The sequence below is a fragment of the Balaenoptera borealis genome (genome assembly GCF_965194805.1).
Source record: "Balaenoptera borealis genome assembly, chromosome: 14".
NCBI classification, from domain to species: Eukaryota; Metazoa; Chordata; class Mammalia; order Artiodactyla; family Balaenopteridae; genus Balaenoptera; species Balaenoptera borealis.
This window is the reverse complement of record NC_138875.1, coordinates 10,931,405-10,950,255: the sequence shown is the minus strand read 5'-3', so window position 1 is coordinate 10,950,255 and position 18,851 is coordinate 10,931,405. Positions and strand designations below refer to the sequence as shown.

At 38.5% G+C, this 18,851-nt stretch overlaps 1 long non-coding RNA gene across 1 annotated transcript; it reads right to left on the bottom strand.

Annotated features, from left to right (window-relative positions):
• Positions 1-1,120: 1,120 nt before the first annotated feature.
• Positions 1,121-18,105, bottom strand: LOC309610654. The gene is made up of 2 exons (XR_014234117.1): positions 14,361-18,105; positions 1,121-10,867 (listed from the first exon to the last, which is right to left on the bottom strand). It is a non-coding gene; the product is annotated as an uncharacterized lncRNA (long non-coding RNA).
• Between the last annotated feature and the right edge of the window lie 746 nt (positions 18,106-18,851).

Genomic DNA, 18,851 nt, shown 5'->3' with positions numbered 1-18,851 from the left:
CTACTCTGCCTTCCTAAACCAGAGTTAAGCATTCTTCTAGATCTCATGATTATCCTTTATCCCACTACTTTATAGGGCTTCATTTTATCATATTTATTACTAAAATGTAAGTTTATGTTTTAGTTGTTCTTAAAATTTTCAAAAGTGCATCATGTCCTATATAATCTTTTCAGACTCTTTGAATTAATTTTATTTTGCAAAGATACACCCATATTGTTGTGTATAGCTGTGGTTGTGTATGGATTGCTATATAATATTCCATTGTGTCCATGTAATACTGCCTTTGCTATTTATAGATATTTGGATTGTTTCCAGTTTTTGATGTTATATAGAATGTTGTTGTGAACACTGCTTTACTCATGATAAATTGGCAAGTATGTATCACACAAATGTTATGTCTTGTTTGTATATTAACATATTTTTTCTTTAAACTAAATTTAACATTTAAAACTTGAACTAATGAAAAGTGGAGGCATTTCTTAAGCTTCTATGAAATGACACGGAGAATTTTATTCAAAGAAAATGTATTCTATAATCAGCTGCAGTATTACTAATTTTCAGAACTGATCGTTAAGTGCAGACTTTAGGTGATAGAAACCAAAACCAAGTTGAATTAAGTAAAATAAAAGAGTCAATTAACCATGAGTTTTTATAAGTGTGTTGGTATATCTCACAGATGATATGGACAGAAATTCCACTGGGATCAGAAATTAGAAACAAAACTCTGTTAAGAGTTTTTCGTTTTGTTTTGTTTTGTTTTCTTCTGGTTTTTTGTCTCTCCATACTATTCTTTATCTATCTTTATTATTTATATATTTTATTGTTTATTTCACACTTTTTAAAAACTTTTATTGCTTGCTGTGGTCTGAAGTTCACAGAAAGAAGAAAAATGGCCATCATAAACAGCTCCTTTAATACATGTCTTCAGAGAACTTTGCTGGAATGGTATTTTCAGCCTGTTTCTTAGCCCTTCCCAGAGAAGGACAGTTATTGGGTTAGCCTGTGTCAATTTCCCACTCCTGAACTATGTTCAAAACCTTGACAACTATGTCCAAAAGCTTGAGTGCCCCTATATTGTTGAGATTCCCATGGTAACTCTGAGGATGGATTTTGCAATTTCAAATAGAAGAGGGGATGGGAATTTTCCTGAAAAGAAGTGGGGATGTTCTGGACAAACTAATACATGTCAGTAACCTATAGTAATGCCTGTGCTTAAGCATCACCTGACTTTCTTCATCAGCTGTTTGTACTATGTACTAGAGCATCTATATCTATAGGTATCTATAGCTATATTTATGTCTATATCTATCCACCTATACCCATATATCTATATCTATATCTATCTATGACCAATTTGCTCAGATTTGACCAATTTACTCTGGCGGTGGTGGTGGTGGTGATGAGAACCCTAGCAGCATCCAATAATATTATATGTTTTTACTTGGGATGCTTTGTGGCCTGACTTCTTTAGTCTTATTATATCAGATGGACTATATTTTGAATAAGAACAAATGATTGATGCAGAAACCTTGAGAAACTCTAATAAAATGCAAAATAGGCAAATATATATTCTAATTTTGGAATCTTTCACATGATATTTATTTAGATAGTAATAGCGCTTCTAACAATAATTTATAGAAAATAGAAAAGAGATATGTTAAAAAAAGGAAGTGATCTTGTTTAAGAGAAAATTAAGGTGTTAGAAGACATGAAAATATGTTTTTATTGGGGAGGGATGTTGCAAATCATAGACCAATGAGCTTAATGTAAAATAATGGGTAATCTATTTCAAGTGAATTGTTGTTAAGCACTGAGAGATAGATGAAAGGGTTACTAAGAATCAAAAGGAATTTAATTAGAATGAGTTATTGAAGATTAACCTCATTTCAAGCTATAATATTATTGGTAAACAGACAGTCCAACTGACTATAGTAGTTTTTATATTTAAACTTCAGCAAAGTTCCAAAATCTTGCATTTTTCTGAAAAGAAATGAACTCTATGCCCCAAAATTTGGAAAATGAAAAGAAATATAAAAAAGAAAATAACTCAGAATTCAGAAACTCGGACATAACCACTTTTAATATACTGTTATATACCTTCCCAAGATTTTTTCCTCTCTATGTATTGGATAATGAATGTATCATGTGAACTACATATATATAATTTTAAATATAAAATGACTCCTTATACTTGTCTGGTTGTGACTGTTTCTTTCAAGCACCGTTATTTTGTACGCATTTCCCATGTCATTATTTTATTAGAGTTATTTCTGCAAATATTTTATCTATGATTACACCATAACATATTCACGCAAGCTCCTACTATTGACCATTGAATTTTCCTCAGTTTTTGCTTTTGTAAATAATATTGTTATTAACATAGTTGTTAATTGCTCCAGTTATTTCCTTAGAATATATTTATAGAAATGGAATTTATGCAGTCTGAATAATTTAAGACCCTTGATTCTTGTTGCCAAATTACTTTCCAAAGTTTGTAGCCATATTCACTTACACCAGTAATATATGAAAATGTCTTTCTTACTGCACCCACATTAGCATTTAGAATGATATATTTCCAAATCAGTAATGCACTTGACAAAGTCTTTAATAAGACCCATACAGAATGTGGGCTGGATGATAATGTAGACAGGAAGATTCATAACTGTTTCTTGTGTCTTTAATGATGACATAGCTATGACCTTGAAGTCTTGAATCAGGGTCAACTCCTGCAGGTTCCTGAGAAATATTTTGCAAACAGAGGATACTCTAGCCAAATGTATCTTCTTTACACTGAGTAGAATACTGACTGAATACTCCAGGTAGATTTTTGTCTTGGTAAATTGAATTGAAGGGGATGCTATGACTATAATTTTTGGCTAGACAAGATGTAGCCTAAACAACCTGATCAATGTTTCCCTGCAATACAGTATGGTACCCATTCCATGGCTTTCTATGGGTGACTTTGTGTCCTCCCAAAATATTGATAAGTGGTGGCTCTATTATGTGACTGTATTAACTGTGCTGGTACCAGCTGCATGGTGATTCTATGACCCCAGATAACTTTTCCAAGAGACAGGAAAAGTTCTCAACATAGTTATTAAAATAATACTACCTATATAATGTTTATGTTGTACTTGTTTCTGTTTAACTGCTTTCCATGAATTGATACTTATTTAATCAGCAAAAATCTGAACAGTCTATATAACATTACTCTTTTCAGTTTTTTCAGATGAGGAGAATGAAAGAGGGACATTGGATAACACATGCTCACTCCAACAGGTGGGAATCATGGAGCCCAGAACTGAATTCAGGCTGTTTGATTCTAGTGCCATAACCACATTAGTACCTCCTGTACAGACACACACACACCCAAAGACACATACACACACTCACAAACACATTCAGAATAGAAGACACTGGTTTCTTTTTATATATATATAAATTTATCTACTTTATTTTTGGCTGCATTGGGTCTTCGTTGCTGTGCACGAGCTTTCTCTAGTTGCGGTGAGCGGGGGCTGCTCTTCGCTGTGGTGCGCAGGCTTCCCATTGCGGTAACCGTTTGTTTCACTCATATGTTCCTGGTGGTCTCTATGATACCTTGGCCCACGATATAGGAACGGGTTCTGGTGGAGGACGGGAAGGGAAGGAGAGGAAAAGAAGTCTAGCATCCTGTTATGTCAGACCGGCTGCTGTTCCCTCCGCTTTGAAAGAATAGTGTCAAAACACACTGCACTTGAGCCCGTGATCACAGCTAATTCACACTTTTGTGAGTCACTCAGACATATGCTAAGGGAGTGAGAAGGACACACCAGCAAGAGGACTTTCTGAAGTCTTAATGTTGGAAGGAGGGGAAGAGAGAGATAGAAAGAGAAAGAGAGATGGAGACAGAGAGACTGAGACAAAAAAAGAGAGCGATCCTAGGAACAAATCTGCAGGACAGGAGCCCTTTGTGGGAGTTTTGATTGATACCAGGGATGGACTAATTTGGGACCTGTGCTGGTCAGGGAGGATCAGAGGGACAGAGAAAGCAGGTTGCCTTACATGTGAGCTTACCTGATGTAGCAGAGTAAGTGCAAAGATGTCTGCCAATTTCTACCCAAATACAATTTTGCTGTGAGTGATTTAATGCTTCCAAGTCTATTTCTCCTTATTTTCCTTAGAACTTGGAGTATGTTTTCAATATTTTTCCATGCTTTCTTTTCTCTTTCTCAAGATCCAAATAATCAAACTTTGCAAGAACAGTGAAATGAAAATATGACACAATGTGAAGGAGATCCAGCAAAAACCATGCTGTCCTGAACCTTTACGGCGGCAACAAACAGTCCTCAAATCTTAAGGCTTGCCTCAACAAACATTTAAGTCTTGCTCCCTTTATATGGGGCTGTGGGCAGCTGTGGTCATTCTCATGGTAGAAAAAAAGCTGAGATAGGGATTAGAAGGAGGAGGAAACAAGACTCACAGAGCTTCTAAACCTTGGGAAAATATCAAGCTTCTGCTAAGACGTATATATACTTCACCATCACTCACATCCCATTGGACAAAGCAGGACACACAGGTTAACCAAAGTTAAATGGCCATGGAAGTTTACCCCAACTACTAGACAGAATGGCTAAGAGTGGCAAGCACATCAGTGCTGAACTGTGTCCAGGTGTTTTCTCCATGGTAAAAGAAGTTTTCCACAGGATAAAATCAAGAACTAATTGCCTGCACTGATTTCTAATTTCCCTGTGGGTGAGGTTTTTTCTGTTGTTTTGATTGTTTGTGCATCTGAGATCCTGCAGTTTTGGGAGGGGCAGCCAAAGAGCTCCATTGGCAAGATCTGATAACTGCTTCTGAGGGACAACTGACCTGACCCCATCGTTCTTCATCCTGGTCTCAGGCAGAAATGTTTGGCAGTGAGGACATCCAGTTATAATTTTCTTTAATCAAAGCACTGAAGAGTAAGCAGTTTGTGTCTAAGGCCTACCTACTGTCCATGCTCCAAGGAAAAACGTAGTGACATTTTATACATCTCATTATTTTACAGAAAGAACACTTGTAATATAGCCAAAGTTAAATATCTCTTGTCTTCCAAACCATACTGATCATCCAAAGTTTTCTAAAATATTATCATATGCACCATAAAAATGCTATTTATATAAAATTCTCTAATATTATTTACCATTGCTATCACCACTCCCCATTTTCATCCCAAAGATAAATTAAAGCTTTTAACTTTGCTTAGAGTATAATCTCAATTCCAATTTCTTCCCTATTTTTCTTCCTTCTTAATACAACCCTCAAGTCTGATTTGCCTGACTAGAATAAGAGTATCCCCTTGAGCAGCTTCCGCTGGGGCATCATCTGTCAAAATTATTTTTTGTTTTTTACATTCATAAATGTTATGTTAACCTCACCCAAGACCTAGTTCTGGACCCACCGTTCCAGTTTCAGTACATAGGGAATATAAAAGCATGTAACGGTAGCCTTGTAAATCAAGCAGCTTGTCTAACCAACCCGAAACTGGTTCTACATGTTCCTCTTTATTTGCATGTCTAGGAATTCTTGGAAGAACATTGGACATTGTTGACAATAATTTGTTGTGACTGTAAATTTCTTGTATTATTCTACATTATTCTTGTTTTATTCATTGATGCTTTCTTATTCTAGTAGCAGTTAACTCACCTAGATGTTATCTAAAACCTCTGTCTCTCCAGTGGGATTCAGTATCTAATACCTCCTCTTTCTTCTAATGTCTTCCTGCTATTGTATTTTTAGCCTGGGCCTTGTTTAGTTTGGTGGTCAGCCAAGGATTGGAGCAGAGATTATATTCAGACATGTGAGACTGCTCTCTCTTTGTTTTTTTCCTTCTAGGAATGTCCAATTAATTTCCAGCTGCTTTGCTGGCCTTGCACTATATCCTCTGACAATTCAAGCATATAAGACTTTAACTCTCTGCTAAGCTACACTCTATTAAGCAGAAAATTTACAAATCTTGCCGGGTGCAGCTCTATTTTTCAATAATAGATTATATTCCAGTTTCTGTCTACTTCACCAGACTCCCTATCATTTTTCCTGCACATACATAGTTTAGCTTCAGCCAATGATATGGGCAGAATTTCATATTTATACTCTGAGTCTTACTTCTGTAGTCCTCCGGCTACCAGGAAAAGAAAAAATCCCTCTCTATTTTCAGCTGATCTACCAGCCTTGAGCTCAGTTTTTTGTTTTTCTTTTTTTTCAAATTAAACGACAAGGCTAACGGCCTCTAAAGCCGTCGGTGGTAAATAGCACACTTAGGTCAGAAAATTTCAAATCTAGATTCTTGTCCCTTCCAACTGCAGGGTTTTTTTTTTCTTAAACAAACTTTCTACTTTCTTATTTCTGCTTTTTGATGCGTTAAACAATATTTAGCCATTTTTAATAATTATTATCTGCAAAGGAGTCTGTGAACATTTCTCTGTCGACATTACCAAAAGTTTATTCAAACTTCACTCTCAATTCACTTTTATAGATTGTTAAATATAAATCTTACAGTAAGCTATTGCATCATTGCTCAAAGTTCTCATGTTTTTGTAACTTAAGCACATTTAAACAAACATTTTACATATATATATAGTTAAAGTTAGTACCTTAATTTTTTGTTAATTATACAGTCATTCAACCTCAGAATTACAGACTTTTTTATAAAATGGAAGTAATATTTTCAGATCTGAATATATATATATATATATAAAATTTTATTTCTATTTTTAAGATCTACATGAGCTTCTTAGAAAAAATTTTTTCTCTAACTTTATGAATAAGAAGACTGACTACCTAAAATAGTGTTCTTCTCTCAGTGGGAACTTAATACACTTGACTACAAGTGCAATATACCTGGCGTATTGAAAACCAAGGCTGTAATTTTCCACCTTACATATGTACAGACAAAAAAGTGACAGTACTAGAACATTAAGTACAAAATCAGAACCTAAGAAGCCTTGAGAAATGTGTCAGGGTTGGGGAAATTTTTCCAGTGAGAAATGATTATTCTACTGAAATCATTTCTATCATGGCAATATACTGATTTTATTTTTTATTTGACCAAAATTGTTTAATTAATTTATAATGTTATTACAGAATTTGTTAAAAATCATGTCATTTTAAGTAAGTGTAAGGTCTAAAAAAATGGGAAATAAGAAACAAATATGGTTCCTTTTATTTTTCAGGACAATGTTAGCAAAATAAATTAATAATATAATAAAAACATTACTGATTCATAAGTATGTAGGTACTTTCTTGAGAGTCTGAGTTTTTTCTTCCACCAGGTTTATTAAGGTATAATTGACAAAAAAATGTATATATTTAAGGTATACAGTTTGATTTTATATACGTATATACTGAGAAATGCTTGCCACAATCAAGCTGATTTACACATTCATCACCTCACATAGTTACCTTTGTGTGTGTACATGCGGCGGGTGGTGAGAACACAAGATCTATTCTCTTAGCAAACTGCAAGAATGCAATACAGTATTATTAACTAAAGTCACCATGTCATACATTAGAGTTTTTGTGCAGTCTTCTAACATCACCTGTTATTCCAACAGGAAGTGTACGAGCGCTGCGTAAGCAAGCAATTTAAATCATCGTTCACCAGCTAACTTTTCCTTTGATAGTCAGTAACCCTAAATGTTACTAATGTTTAATGTTAATGTTTAATGTTAGCCTCACTGACTTCTCCATAATTAATTTCTTAGCTAATTAAATAATTCAGAGTAGGAAAAAAAGTAAACTTACTTAGCATCAACACATAAATCATTGAGCAAATTTAGGTAAAATCGATTTGGAATTCATTTAAAGGAAACTAGTAGCAAAAGAAATAAGATCAAGATTGGTAAATAAAGGGATTTACTATTTAATATGTTAATTATCCCACTTATAGGCCAAAAATGAATGAATTACCACAAAAATATTATTGATGACAATGGACTACAAATGCATAGGTCATTATATATATAATGATATATGATATTGTATGATGTTAACATAGAGTATGTAAAATTTAACATCTCGTGTGATACATAACAATTATAAAGGAAGCAATAAATCTTAGTTGAATGATCACTTCAAATTTATTACAGCAACGATTCCTACCTAGGAGTTGAATGACAAGTTCAATTCCTTATACATTTACATAAAGGAGGCAAATAAGAAAATTATCCTCTCAATATATAACCTAGGAACAAATAAAAAGACTCATCCCAGATATATCAAGTGAGTATTATCAAAGAATATGGGGGACTTCCCTGGTGGCGCAGTGGTTAAGAATCTGTCTGCCAATGCAGGGGACATGCGTTCGAGCCCTGGTCCAGGAAGGTCCCACACGCGCGGAGCAACTAAGCCCATGCACCACAACTACTGAGCCTGCATTCTAGAGCCTGCGAGCCACAACTACTGAGCCCGTGCCACAACTACTGAAGTCTGTGTGCCTAGCGCCCGTGCTCCGCAACAAGAAAAGCCACTGCAATGAGAAGTCCGCGCACTGCAAAAAAGAGTAGCCCCCGCTCGCTGCAACTAGAGAAAGCCCGCGCACAGCAATGAAAACCCAACGCAGCCAAAAATAAATAAATAAATGAATTAATTAATTAAAATTTAAAAAACAGAATATAGGCATTGGCTGCGTGAATGTCTTCCTCAATCAGGTGCCTCCAACCTGAGGCACTTGCAATCGTATAGCTTTTATTTCAGACAGGAATTCAGTAATCCTGCCCTACCTTACTGTTCACCCATCACTATGTTTGAAGTTAATTACCAACTATCCCATAGTAAAAGGAGAAATAGTCAATTTGTTAGAAGTTTTCACCAGGTTATGGTTCAGCTAATTTGGCAACATCTCAATTATTTAACTAATTTTTATTTCTGTCAAAAAGATTGGTATAATGTAGACCCAAAGTGTGTTGTGATTTTAAATTTACAACCCGTGAAAAACCTGCTCAAGCGTCATAACTTCTGTGTCATCAGCAGCTACTGAATTCTCTGCCTGGTACTCACATCTTTGTGTAACCTCCTCCTCTTGAATGTGAGCTGGACCTAGTGACCTGTTTCTAACAAACAGAATATGGCAAAAGTGATGGGATGCCACTTCTGAGATTAGGTAACAATAGATGATTGGGACTTCCATCTCACTTGCAAACGCTCTCTGGTGCTTCTTGTTTGCCTAATTTGATGAAGCCAGCTGTCATGTTGTGAGCTGCCCCTGTGGAGAGGCCCATGTGGCAATGAATTGAGGAGGGACTCCAGCCCACAGCCAGCAAGGAACTGAAGACCTGAGCTCACCAGCACACAAGGAACAGAATCCTGTCTACCTGAGTGAGCTTGGACGCAGGTCCTTCCCTAGTCAAGACTTGACTTGCCTACAACACGAGCCAACATTTTGACTGCAGTCACGAAAGAGACCCAGAGCACCCAGTTAAGCACAAATTCCTGACCCACAGAAATTACGAGGGAATAAATACTGTTGTTTAAGCCATGAATTTCATCTAGTTATTAATAGATAATTAATACAACATCTACACGTTCTCAACAAGCTTGGCAAAAATTATTAAACTGCATTTATTTTAAGGTATATCTCGTGATTGATGCTAGAATGCCAAGAAAATTTATAATGACTGTATTAGAAGTGTATTAATATTCAAATATATAACTTATGGATATAATGTTGGATGATTTGTTCATGTCTTTGTTCAGTCGAAACGGGTAAAAACCTTTCACATTTTAAAACAAAAATTTATTAATTCTGAAAATGTCCTTCATTTAGATGAAACACTAAAACAATTTAACTTTGTATTTCTATTTTGAGATGATCTGCCATGGGTTTCTTAACCATACCTGCTGTTAGAATTATATTTTCATTTCATTTATGATATTACCTGTGGTGGAGAAATCAAAAAAAAAAAAAAAGTTACTTGCTTATTTTTTGGAGGCACTATGAATACTCATAACAGTTTGTAAAAGACCAATAACTAGTCTCTTGATTCTCAGGTCAGCGCTGTTAGGGGACCATTGACAGAAACAGCGCGTCCTGGACAGGCATGAAAATTCCCACTTACCTAAGTTGTCTCACACCAGGAGCTCCCGATAAGGAACACGGAACAAACAAGCCGCCACAAAACCGATCGCAAATTCGGGAGGGGCCGGAAAGAGGGAGGAGAGGCCAGACAACCTCCCAGAAACCCTTGCTGCGGAATCCATCTTGGCTGAGAGATGCGCACGCCACCCGGAAGGGCCCTGAGTGGAACGAAAAGTGGCGCGAGGAAGATGACTGGCCGGAGACAGCCCGGAAACGAACCCCCGTCCGTAGCCCCTGAGACTGAGCCACGAGGCAGAGCGTCTTTCCCGGGGTCCATTACGCGGCTGCTCTCAGCGCCGGTGCCGCTTGCAATCACGTCTTCTGCTCTGTCGGCACGTACGTCTGCTCGGACAGTTCATTTTCCCTTTTAGGACATGAGCCTACTCTCGGGCTCTGGAAGGGGTTCTCCCCCAACATCTTTGGCACCCCAGGGAGGACCCCTACTCCACGACTGACATCCCCACCTCTGGGTGCTCAGGGACCAGGTCACCTGCCGGCGGACCAGCCCCAGCGGCCGCTCCCGGGACCCTTTTGTCCCCGGTCTCCTCCTGACACGAACAAGTGACCGTAGCGCCCTGACCGGGTAAGGAACAAGAGACTTTGCTGACCTCTTGTCCCCTCCTTCTCCCTTTCCTCTCTTCACCCCCAGCCTCTTTCCTACCCTCCTCGCTTCCATCCTGTTCCCAGACACAGGAGTCTGGTTGAAGGGCCTCAGTTATCTGGGGCCTGGCGCCTCATCACCTCCCGTTGGCGGAGAACTGGAGCTGATTTCTGTGGGGACCGAGTTCCATCCTCCCTCCCAGTGACCCTAGAGAAGAGTCCTGTAACGCCTGAGTGTCTGCAGGGGGCGGGAGCTGCCTCTAAGGCCACCCCTTTTGTCCCTTCTCCTTCCCCTCTTCTTTCAACCTGGCCCCCTTTTCTCCCTTTGAAATCTTTGAAAACCCGAGAGTTTTCCATTTACTCTGCCTGTCAGTACTTGGATCTGAAGTTCTGAGTCTTCGTAGGAGGTTTCGTGAGAGACTGAAATCTTTCCTCCCCGTTAATTGTGCATTCTGTTCCTGGGGGCATAATCCGGCGACAGAAAACCTCAGTCAAGCTCCCTGTTTCTGTACATTCGGTCATTGAGTTGTCCATTTGACCCAGTGCGTCCGGGTGGAAGTGGTTGACGGGGTTCGATACAGTTGGACCTGGTCTTGGGTGAAAATTAAAACCGTAGACGTCTGTCTAGGAGTGAACTCACCTGTTGGAACCAGCCCTGCGGCCCCTCTGATTGTGCTTATACTGAGCATTTTCTATATACTGCGCATATACAATCAGGCACCCTGGGACCGGCAGAGAGCTTACAGCCTCTCCAGAGTCACAAATAGGAGCATCCACCCCGGCACTGGTCCCCTGATAATAGGACACAGACTATGCCGCCGGTTCCAATGGGAAACAAGCCTAGTTTCCCTTTGGACACCCCACTGGCTTGTCTTTTGATTCACTGGAAGGGGTGCCAGCTGGACAGATTGAAAGGGAAAGAACTTATCAGATATTGCACTCAGGACTGGCCTATGTACCCCTTGGGGGATGGGGAAAAATGGGCCCCCTCGGGGTCATTAGGACTTAGCACCATTTTGCAGCTTGGTTTATATTGTAAACATGAGGGCAAGGAAGATGAGATTCCCTGTGTTCAAGCCTTCATGGCCCTCTACCAAGACCCCAAGAAAAGGAGAAAATATAAGCTCAGAGACCCTGATAAATGCCGCTTCAATGTCCTTTTGGCAAAGGCTGGGATGGAAGACCCCCTCGATGTTCTCCTAATTCCCCCAGAGGGAGTGTTAACAAGAGCTCATTCTCAGGCCCTGGAAGGGGTCCGCCTGGCAACAGAGCCCTTCAAATACAGGTTATCTCAAAAACAAAAGCAACAGAAAAGTCATTACTTGGAATTACTTCAGGGGTAACACCAAGTCTAACAGATACGTAATTTTAAACAAAAAAGAAATATCCAATATCTTGGGAAACTAAAATAGTATCTTTTTATTTCCCTCGTAAGAGAATTAATTCAAGACTATCAGTGGTCCTTCACTGCTTCTGTTTGATCTTTTTTGAGGTATTCATTTTAGGGATAAGAACATATATGATGAAAATGCTGAAGAAATTTCAGATTTATTTTAAAATGGGAATAACAAGCATCCCTCTGAGTATAGCCTTTGAATACATAATACAATGCTGGTGAAATACTAAATAAAGACTATCTAAGTATGTAGTTTTACCTTAAAAGGGGCTACATTATAGGCTGTAGTTTATAACCAATATGTTTCTACAGTTTTAATAAATGTAAAGCTATTTATTCCATCTATGGCTGTTTTATCTTGGATTAAGACAGCCTTCACAGTTGGAAGAATGTTGTTTATTTTGAGAAGCTCTGACATTCCATCCTTCTTTTTAATCTTTGCACTGAAGTTAAGACTTCTGAAGTTTAAAAGATGGCTCTGTAAGCCCTGAGGGAAGAAGGAAACTTCCTGAAAAGCAGAAAATCCAAAAGGAGAATCATCTTGCTTCCTAAATTGTGGTAAAAGAAAATCACTAACTGTTTAATGGAAAACTTAGAGTCATATAAACTCCACTGTCCCACACAATTCTTGCCACCTGAGGAAGGGAACAGGAGGAAAACTGACAGTGAAGAGAGGTAGCAGTTTTGATACTTTAAAATTGGTTCTTATCTCACACACACACACAAATGGTAACTGTGTGAGGTGATGAATGTGTTAATGGACTTGATTGTGGTGAGCAATTTCACAATGTATATGTATGTTAAATCATCACATTGTATACCTTAAACAATCATGTCACACAACCTAAATACATACAATTTTTATGTGTCAATCATACCTCCACAAAGCTGAAAATAAATCCCAATCAAAGAAAATCAAAGATACTTCCAAATCCCAAAAACTAAATCACAAGGAAACTAAACACAAATTGAAAAGAAAATTTAGCATACACTTGAAGTTTATGCATTTTCCTTCAACCTTTCCCTTACAAATCACTTGTCAATATGCAGAATAGTCTGTTGCAGTGATTTTTGAACAAGAACTATTTCCCTTTTTGGCTATGAAGAATGATATCAATAGAGGTCACAAAGTCCATTTGCGATAGAGCTGGGGTCAGAATCTAGCCTTTCTAATAACATCCAGTGCCCATTCTCATAATGTAGTCTACAGACAGGTGGAGTTACTAAAATGTATTATTTCAATAAATAAAGTATAAATTGAGGTATAAGAATAATGTCTTATATTCAACAGATCTATGGTCTCCTGGTAGTTCCCCGATTTTTGAAACCCCTGAGCCTTCTATTCTATAAGCCACATTCCTGTCTTCAAACATCTCTCAGAAACTTCCAGTGTGATGTCATAGAAAGCATAAGGGTAGAACCTGGTTAATTATTTCTAATTCTAGCTTAACCATTTTTATATAATTGCTAAAAAGTATAACTGCATTCATGCTTGCATCTCTGCTCACCAGATTTGACATGACAGCTCCACAAATCCTAAAGGTGTCACTATATCAATATTCTCAATGGTTCCAGGACCATGTGCAGTATTTGGAGATATTTTTGAAATACACTTGATAACAGGATATGGAAAAGAAGAGGACAGAGAATAAGAGGAAAGAGAACATGAAAAGTTGAATTGAAGCTTTATAATTTTACGTTTATGAGACTTTTCAGTGACCTGAGCCTGTACTTATTGAAAAGCGTGTGATAATGTTGCCCTTGTAATGTAAAGCAAATAATTTTGCCAGCATCCATCTTTTTCCTGTCAAACATTTCAAGGATTAGGGTCTTTGTGGCAGCTTAAAAGCCTTTGTTAAAGTTAACAGAATCTCATTTTTTTTTTTTTCTTCCACATTTGTTCAGGTAAAAGATGTGGATCCTTGATAAGTGTCTTTATCTAGTTGCAGCTTGTGTTATCACTATTGACTCTGCTTTATAGAGGAGGAAGTACATTTCATGAGGACCTCAAATATCCTTTCTATTTTTGATCAGTATTACACAAAACATTGATAGATTAATTGTGGGGTTGGGGGCAGGCTTAATGATTATTTCTTAGATCCTATGCTTGCAGAACGTTCTGTCTGAGCACAGCATTCCCCAGATTGGGGGAAGATGAGAGAACAGTGTAGATTAGGTAAGTTCTAAAGAAGCTACAGGGCCTGGAACCTGGAAGGGGCAAAGCAAACCTATTTAAGGAGATGGTGAACTACAGTAGGAAGACTACACATTTGGAATAAGATAGATTTCAGGTCAATTCCCAAATCTGTCCCTTAGCTCTGTGAACTTGGACAAATTACTCAGTGCTTGTGAAGCTCAATTTTCTCCTTTATAAAATGTGATTAATAATGGTAACCTCCTAGGAGTTTTAGAAAAATTACATGAGCAATTCTGTGTTAATCCCTTGGTTCAGTGCTGGGCATGCAGTAGGTCTATTAATTAAAGCACAGGCTACGCCGTCATGACAAAGATATAAAAAATGCAGTGCTTCAAACAGATGACAACATATTTCTATTTTATGACAGTCTGGAGAGCAGGGGCCCGGGGAGAGTAGGCAGCTCAGCTCAGCAGGAAATTCAAGGACAGACCCAGCTTCCTTTGATCTTGCTGCTTTGCTGCCCTTAGTTGTTGTGTTGACTGAATGTTCAAAGCTGACTCACAGTATGTCAACCAGAGTCCCAGCAAGAAACACATGACACAGTCCATTGGCCTATTTGAAGTGAGCGTAATAAAGGGACAATTTACAGCAGCAGGACAGGGGGAGAGGAACCAAAAAGGTTTGGTGTAACAGGTAAAAGGAGACCACAGCACAGCCTCTGGCATCTTGCTTGAAGGGACAAGAAGAGGGAGAAATTACCAGAATCTGTGGGAGAGAGCCATCCAACAAGACCTGTGATTTTCAGTGGAATGTAGCAGCAACTACAGCAGTCCTGGAATGGGCAGAAGCAGGGGAATAAATACCTGACCTTGTTCTCTTCTTACCCTCTGATCAGCCCTGGAAGACACATTCCAAACCCTGATCCTGAGGACAAGTGAGCCTGTGGATGCTGTTCATAACATCAGGCTCCCAGAGCACACAGTGTAACAAAGGGGCAAGAAGAAAAAAATAACATGCACGGTTCATGACTTTTTTCCATCAGAAACCATTTTTCGTCATTTATCCTGAAGAAAAAATATATGTTCCCCAAACAGACAACATACTAAGTCCCATCAGCTATTGTATAAGCACAGAGCGATGTCCATTCAATCACACTCTGATCTGACAACTAACTTCAGTTACTATCTGCACTTGTCATATGAGAAAAAGAAGGGAACATGAACAATGAACTAATATAAGTCGTAACTGCTACTGGCCCCTCTCCTCTTTCCACCTTCCGGTTGCCTTCTGGCAATACCTTGGCTGGACTGGATTCTTTATAGGACTGAATAACACAAAGCTTTATTCCTTCAGTATCCATTGGTCTTGCCTTTATAGATTTGCTTATCAATTTCATTCCTAGGAAATTTGGGATGGATTAGCTATTAAAAAGACCCAGTCAATCAACACACTGAATTCTATGCCACCCCTGTTACTAATTGCTACCATTCTATACCTGTGACCAGCTTGTCTCTGATTTTAAGTGACGTAAAATGACCTCTACCTACTATGATCTCATTCTTCTCATTTGGATCAAGAACCTAAATTAGTTGTGGTATTTCTCTTTTTCATTTCTAGCCTAGAGAGAAGAGCTACCCTAAATCTCTCAAAGATACTGGTGCCTCTGTCACTAAGGCATATTTTACTGCTGTGACAAAGAGAATGCCCTCCTGGATTAAACCATTCCAGTGGATATGGCTTAAGACTAACTTAAGAGCTTATACATAATAGATCCACTTCAGTATTCTCATGCTTGAGCCCGTGTACTCCTTCTTCTAGAATATGTCAGAACAGGGCTGGTATTTCATCCTCATTGACTTTAGGTGAAGCAGTTAACCCCCTCACAGAATATAAGTGCCACTCCCCAGGGCTCAAGCCAACATCTTAAATCCAGAACACTGAGTAAGTGTGCCCGTGTCAATAAATTCAGGTTGATAGGTCTTATATATTTTGTATGCCTTTTCTAACACCTTCAGAACACAATTTCATTATGATTGTCAGGTTCTTGTTGATCAGCTTTGACAATGTCATGTAACTTTTCCAGTATATAGGCTATTTTCTGCCAAGTCTTATGCTTTTATATTGGCAATAGGCTAGAAAATAACTTATTATGAGCTTGGAGGAAAATGAGGAGTTATCAGGTGGGTGCTGGAGAGAATCCTCTTAGAAGGCAACTGCCCAATATACAGTAATTTAAATATTTTTCAGGTAGGAAAAATCTAGTTCCCTCAGACAAAGGGGAGACTACTTCCAACAGAAAAGGAGATTCTAAATAATTGAGAGTTCAGTTTCTTAGCTTCAAGTATCAAATACCCAATATCAGGGTTTCAGTCTTTCCCCATCACTCCCCTTACCTTAGCATCACCTTACCTGGTGGGAATGAACATTTAATTGGTGCTACAGTTCTGCAGCCTATGAAATCAGCCTCTGGGTCTGACCCTCAGTCTTATCTTCCCCACAAAGATTTGCTAACTTTGCATCCATAGTATGAGTTAAACATCCAAGGTCATCATTTTGGTGTTTTTTTCCTACGTATCATTTTTAGGGACAACAGAAGGAACCAGCTTACCCCACAATTCTTACATTTACTGTGATCTCCTGAGCGACCGAAGTACCATAGCTACCTTATCCATAGATGCTTTTATCTGTATCCTCTTTTTCCCAGCAAGGAAGATGCCATATATGTGAGCAAACCTTTCCCATAAACATACTTACTTAAGGGTCTGTTTCCTGATACAACTCTTTGCACTGTTTACTATATCAATCCAGGTCTCAGAAAGTAATGTTGCAGGTGGGGGCGGGGGAGACATTACACTCAAGCTAAAAATGAGAAGAGTTTAATAAAGGAGCTAGTTACAAAGGTATAGGTAGGTTTAAATGAACTCAAAGATAAAGTAGCTATCATCCTGCCTAGACCTGAAGAGGAAATGAGAGAACTACTTCTAAAACGCAGAAAGGATAACCACAGGTGAAGGTGGTCTTGAGGAAAAGAACACAACATCTGGACAGAGAGAGATGAAAGAATAAATTTCTCCTTCCACCAACCAGTCTTCCGTTGACCAAACCCAATTGGGAATCAGAGCACCTGGGAATCCATAAGAACCAATTTCCCAGGGCACAGAAAAAATGAGTGGTGGCTTTAGAGGGGCAAACAGAAAATATCCAGCCCTACAATTAATTCCAGGATCCAGTCCATGAGAAGAGGAGAAGGAGTACCAGAAGAGAAGCAATGGCTTTTAAAAAATGGCCCAGAATGTGAGCACTTAGATTCCTCTTGCATCTCTTTGGTCAAAATTCAGGCACATGTCCACAATATCAACAAGAAAGACTAAGAAATATAAATTCAAGCTGAGTGGTCATATGTACAGCTAAAACTTGGGGGTTTTATAACTAAAATAAAGAATAAAATGAATATTGAGGGAAATTTAGTGAATTCTGTCATAGTAGATTGTCAGGAAATGTCAATAATAATTATTGTTAGTAGTGGTATTAGTGGCAAAATAAAGTAAAATGATATAAATGGAATATGATTATCAATCATTTAACACATGTTCACTTACTGTCTACTTTGTGTCCAGAACTATGCATTTGACAGAGGTTATAGAGGGATCTCTTGCACAATCCTTACCTTGCTAAAGTTGGTTGAGTCTCCATTCCAGTTACCTCTCTGTCAGTTGTATAGATCACCTCTTTAGGGCAAATAAGAGAAGTAACTAATGTATCAAAATGTATTTTCATGGCAGGAAAAAGGAATATGGTGGTTAGGTCGAGCAAAGGTAATAGAATCCTGCCAAATTGGCATTAGATCTATTTAGTTAATATTTTTAAGCACCGACTGTGTTCCAACAATGATAATTTAGCAGTTAATAAAACAAAGGTCCTGTTCTCTTAGAGCTTATTTTTTGGTTGGGGTTACAGTAAAAATACATATATTTCAGGCTGAGAGATACCATTTTAACCAGGATTGTCAGGGAAGTGCTATCTAAAAAGGCAATACTTGAATGCAGTGTTGGAGAAATCCACAAAGAGAGGTGAGAAGAATATTTAAGGCTGAGGGAACAGTAACTCTACATGCCTTGAGATAAGAGGATGCTTGTCATGGATAACAGCCAGTAGCCCAGAGGAGAAACAAGTGAATGGAGAATGACACGATACAAGGTCTGAAATAGGAATGGACCTGATTGTGTACGTTCTTGTTGTCCATTAGAAGATTTTGGATTTTATGAATGTGAATTGCATCTTTTTTTTTTTTTAAACTTTGGGTTTATTTTATTTATTTATTTATCTATTTATGGCTGTGTTGGGTCCTCATCTCTGTGCAAGAGCTTTCTCTAATCGCGGCGAGCGGGGGCCACTCTTCATCGCGGTGCGCGGGCCTCTCACTATCGCGGCCTCTCCTGCTGTGGAGCACAGGCTCCAGACGCGCAGGCTCAGTAACTGTGGCTCACGGGCTTAGTTGCTCCGCGGCACGTGGGATCTTCCCAGACCAGGGCTCGAACCCGTGTCCCCTGCATCGGCAGGCAGACTCTCAACCACTGCGCCACCAGGGAAGCCCTGAATTGCATCTTTTAAAGAGGAAAGTG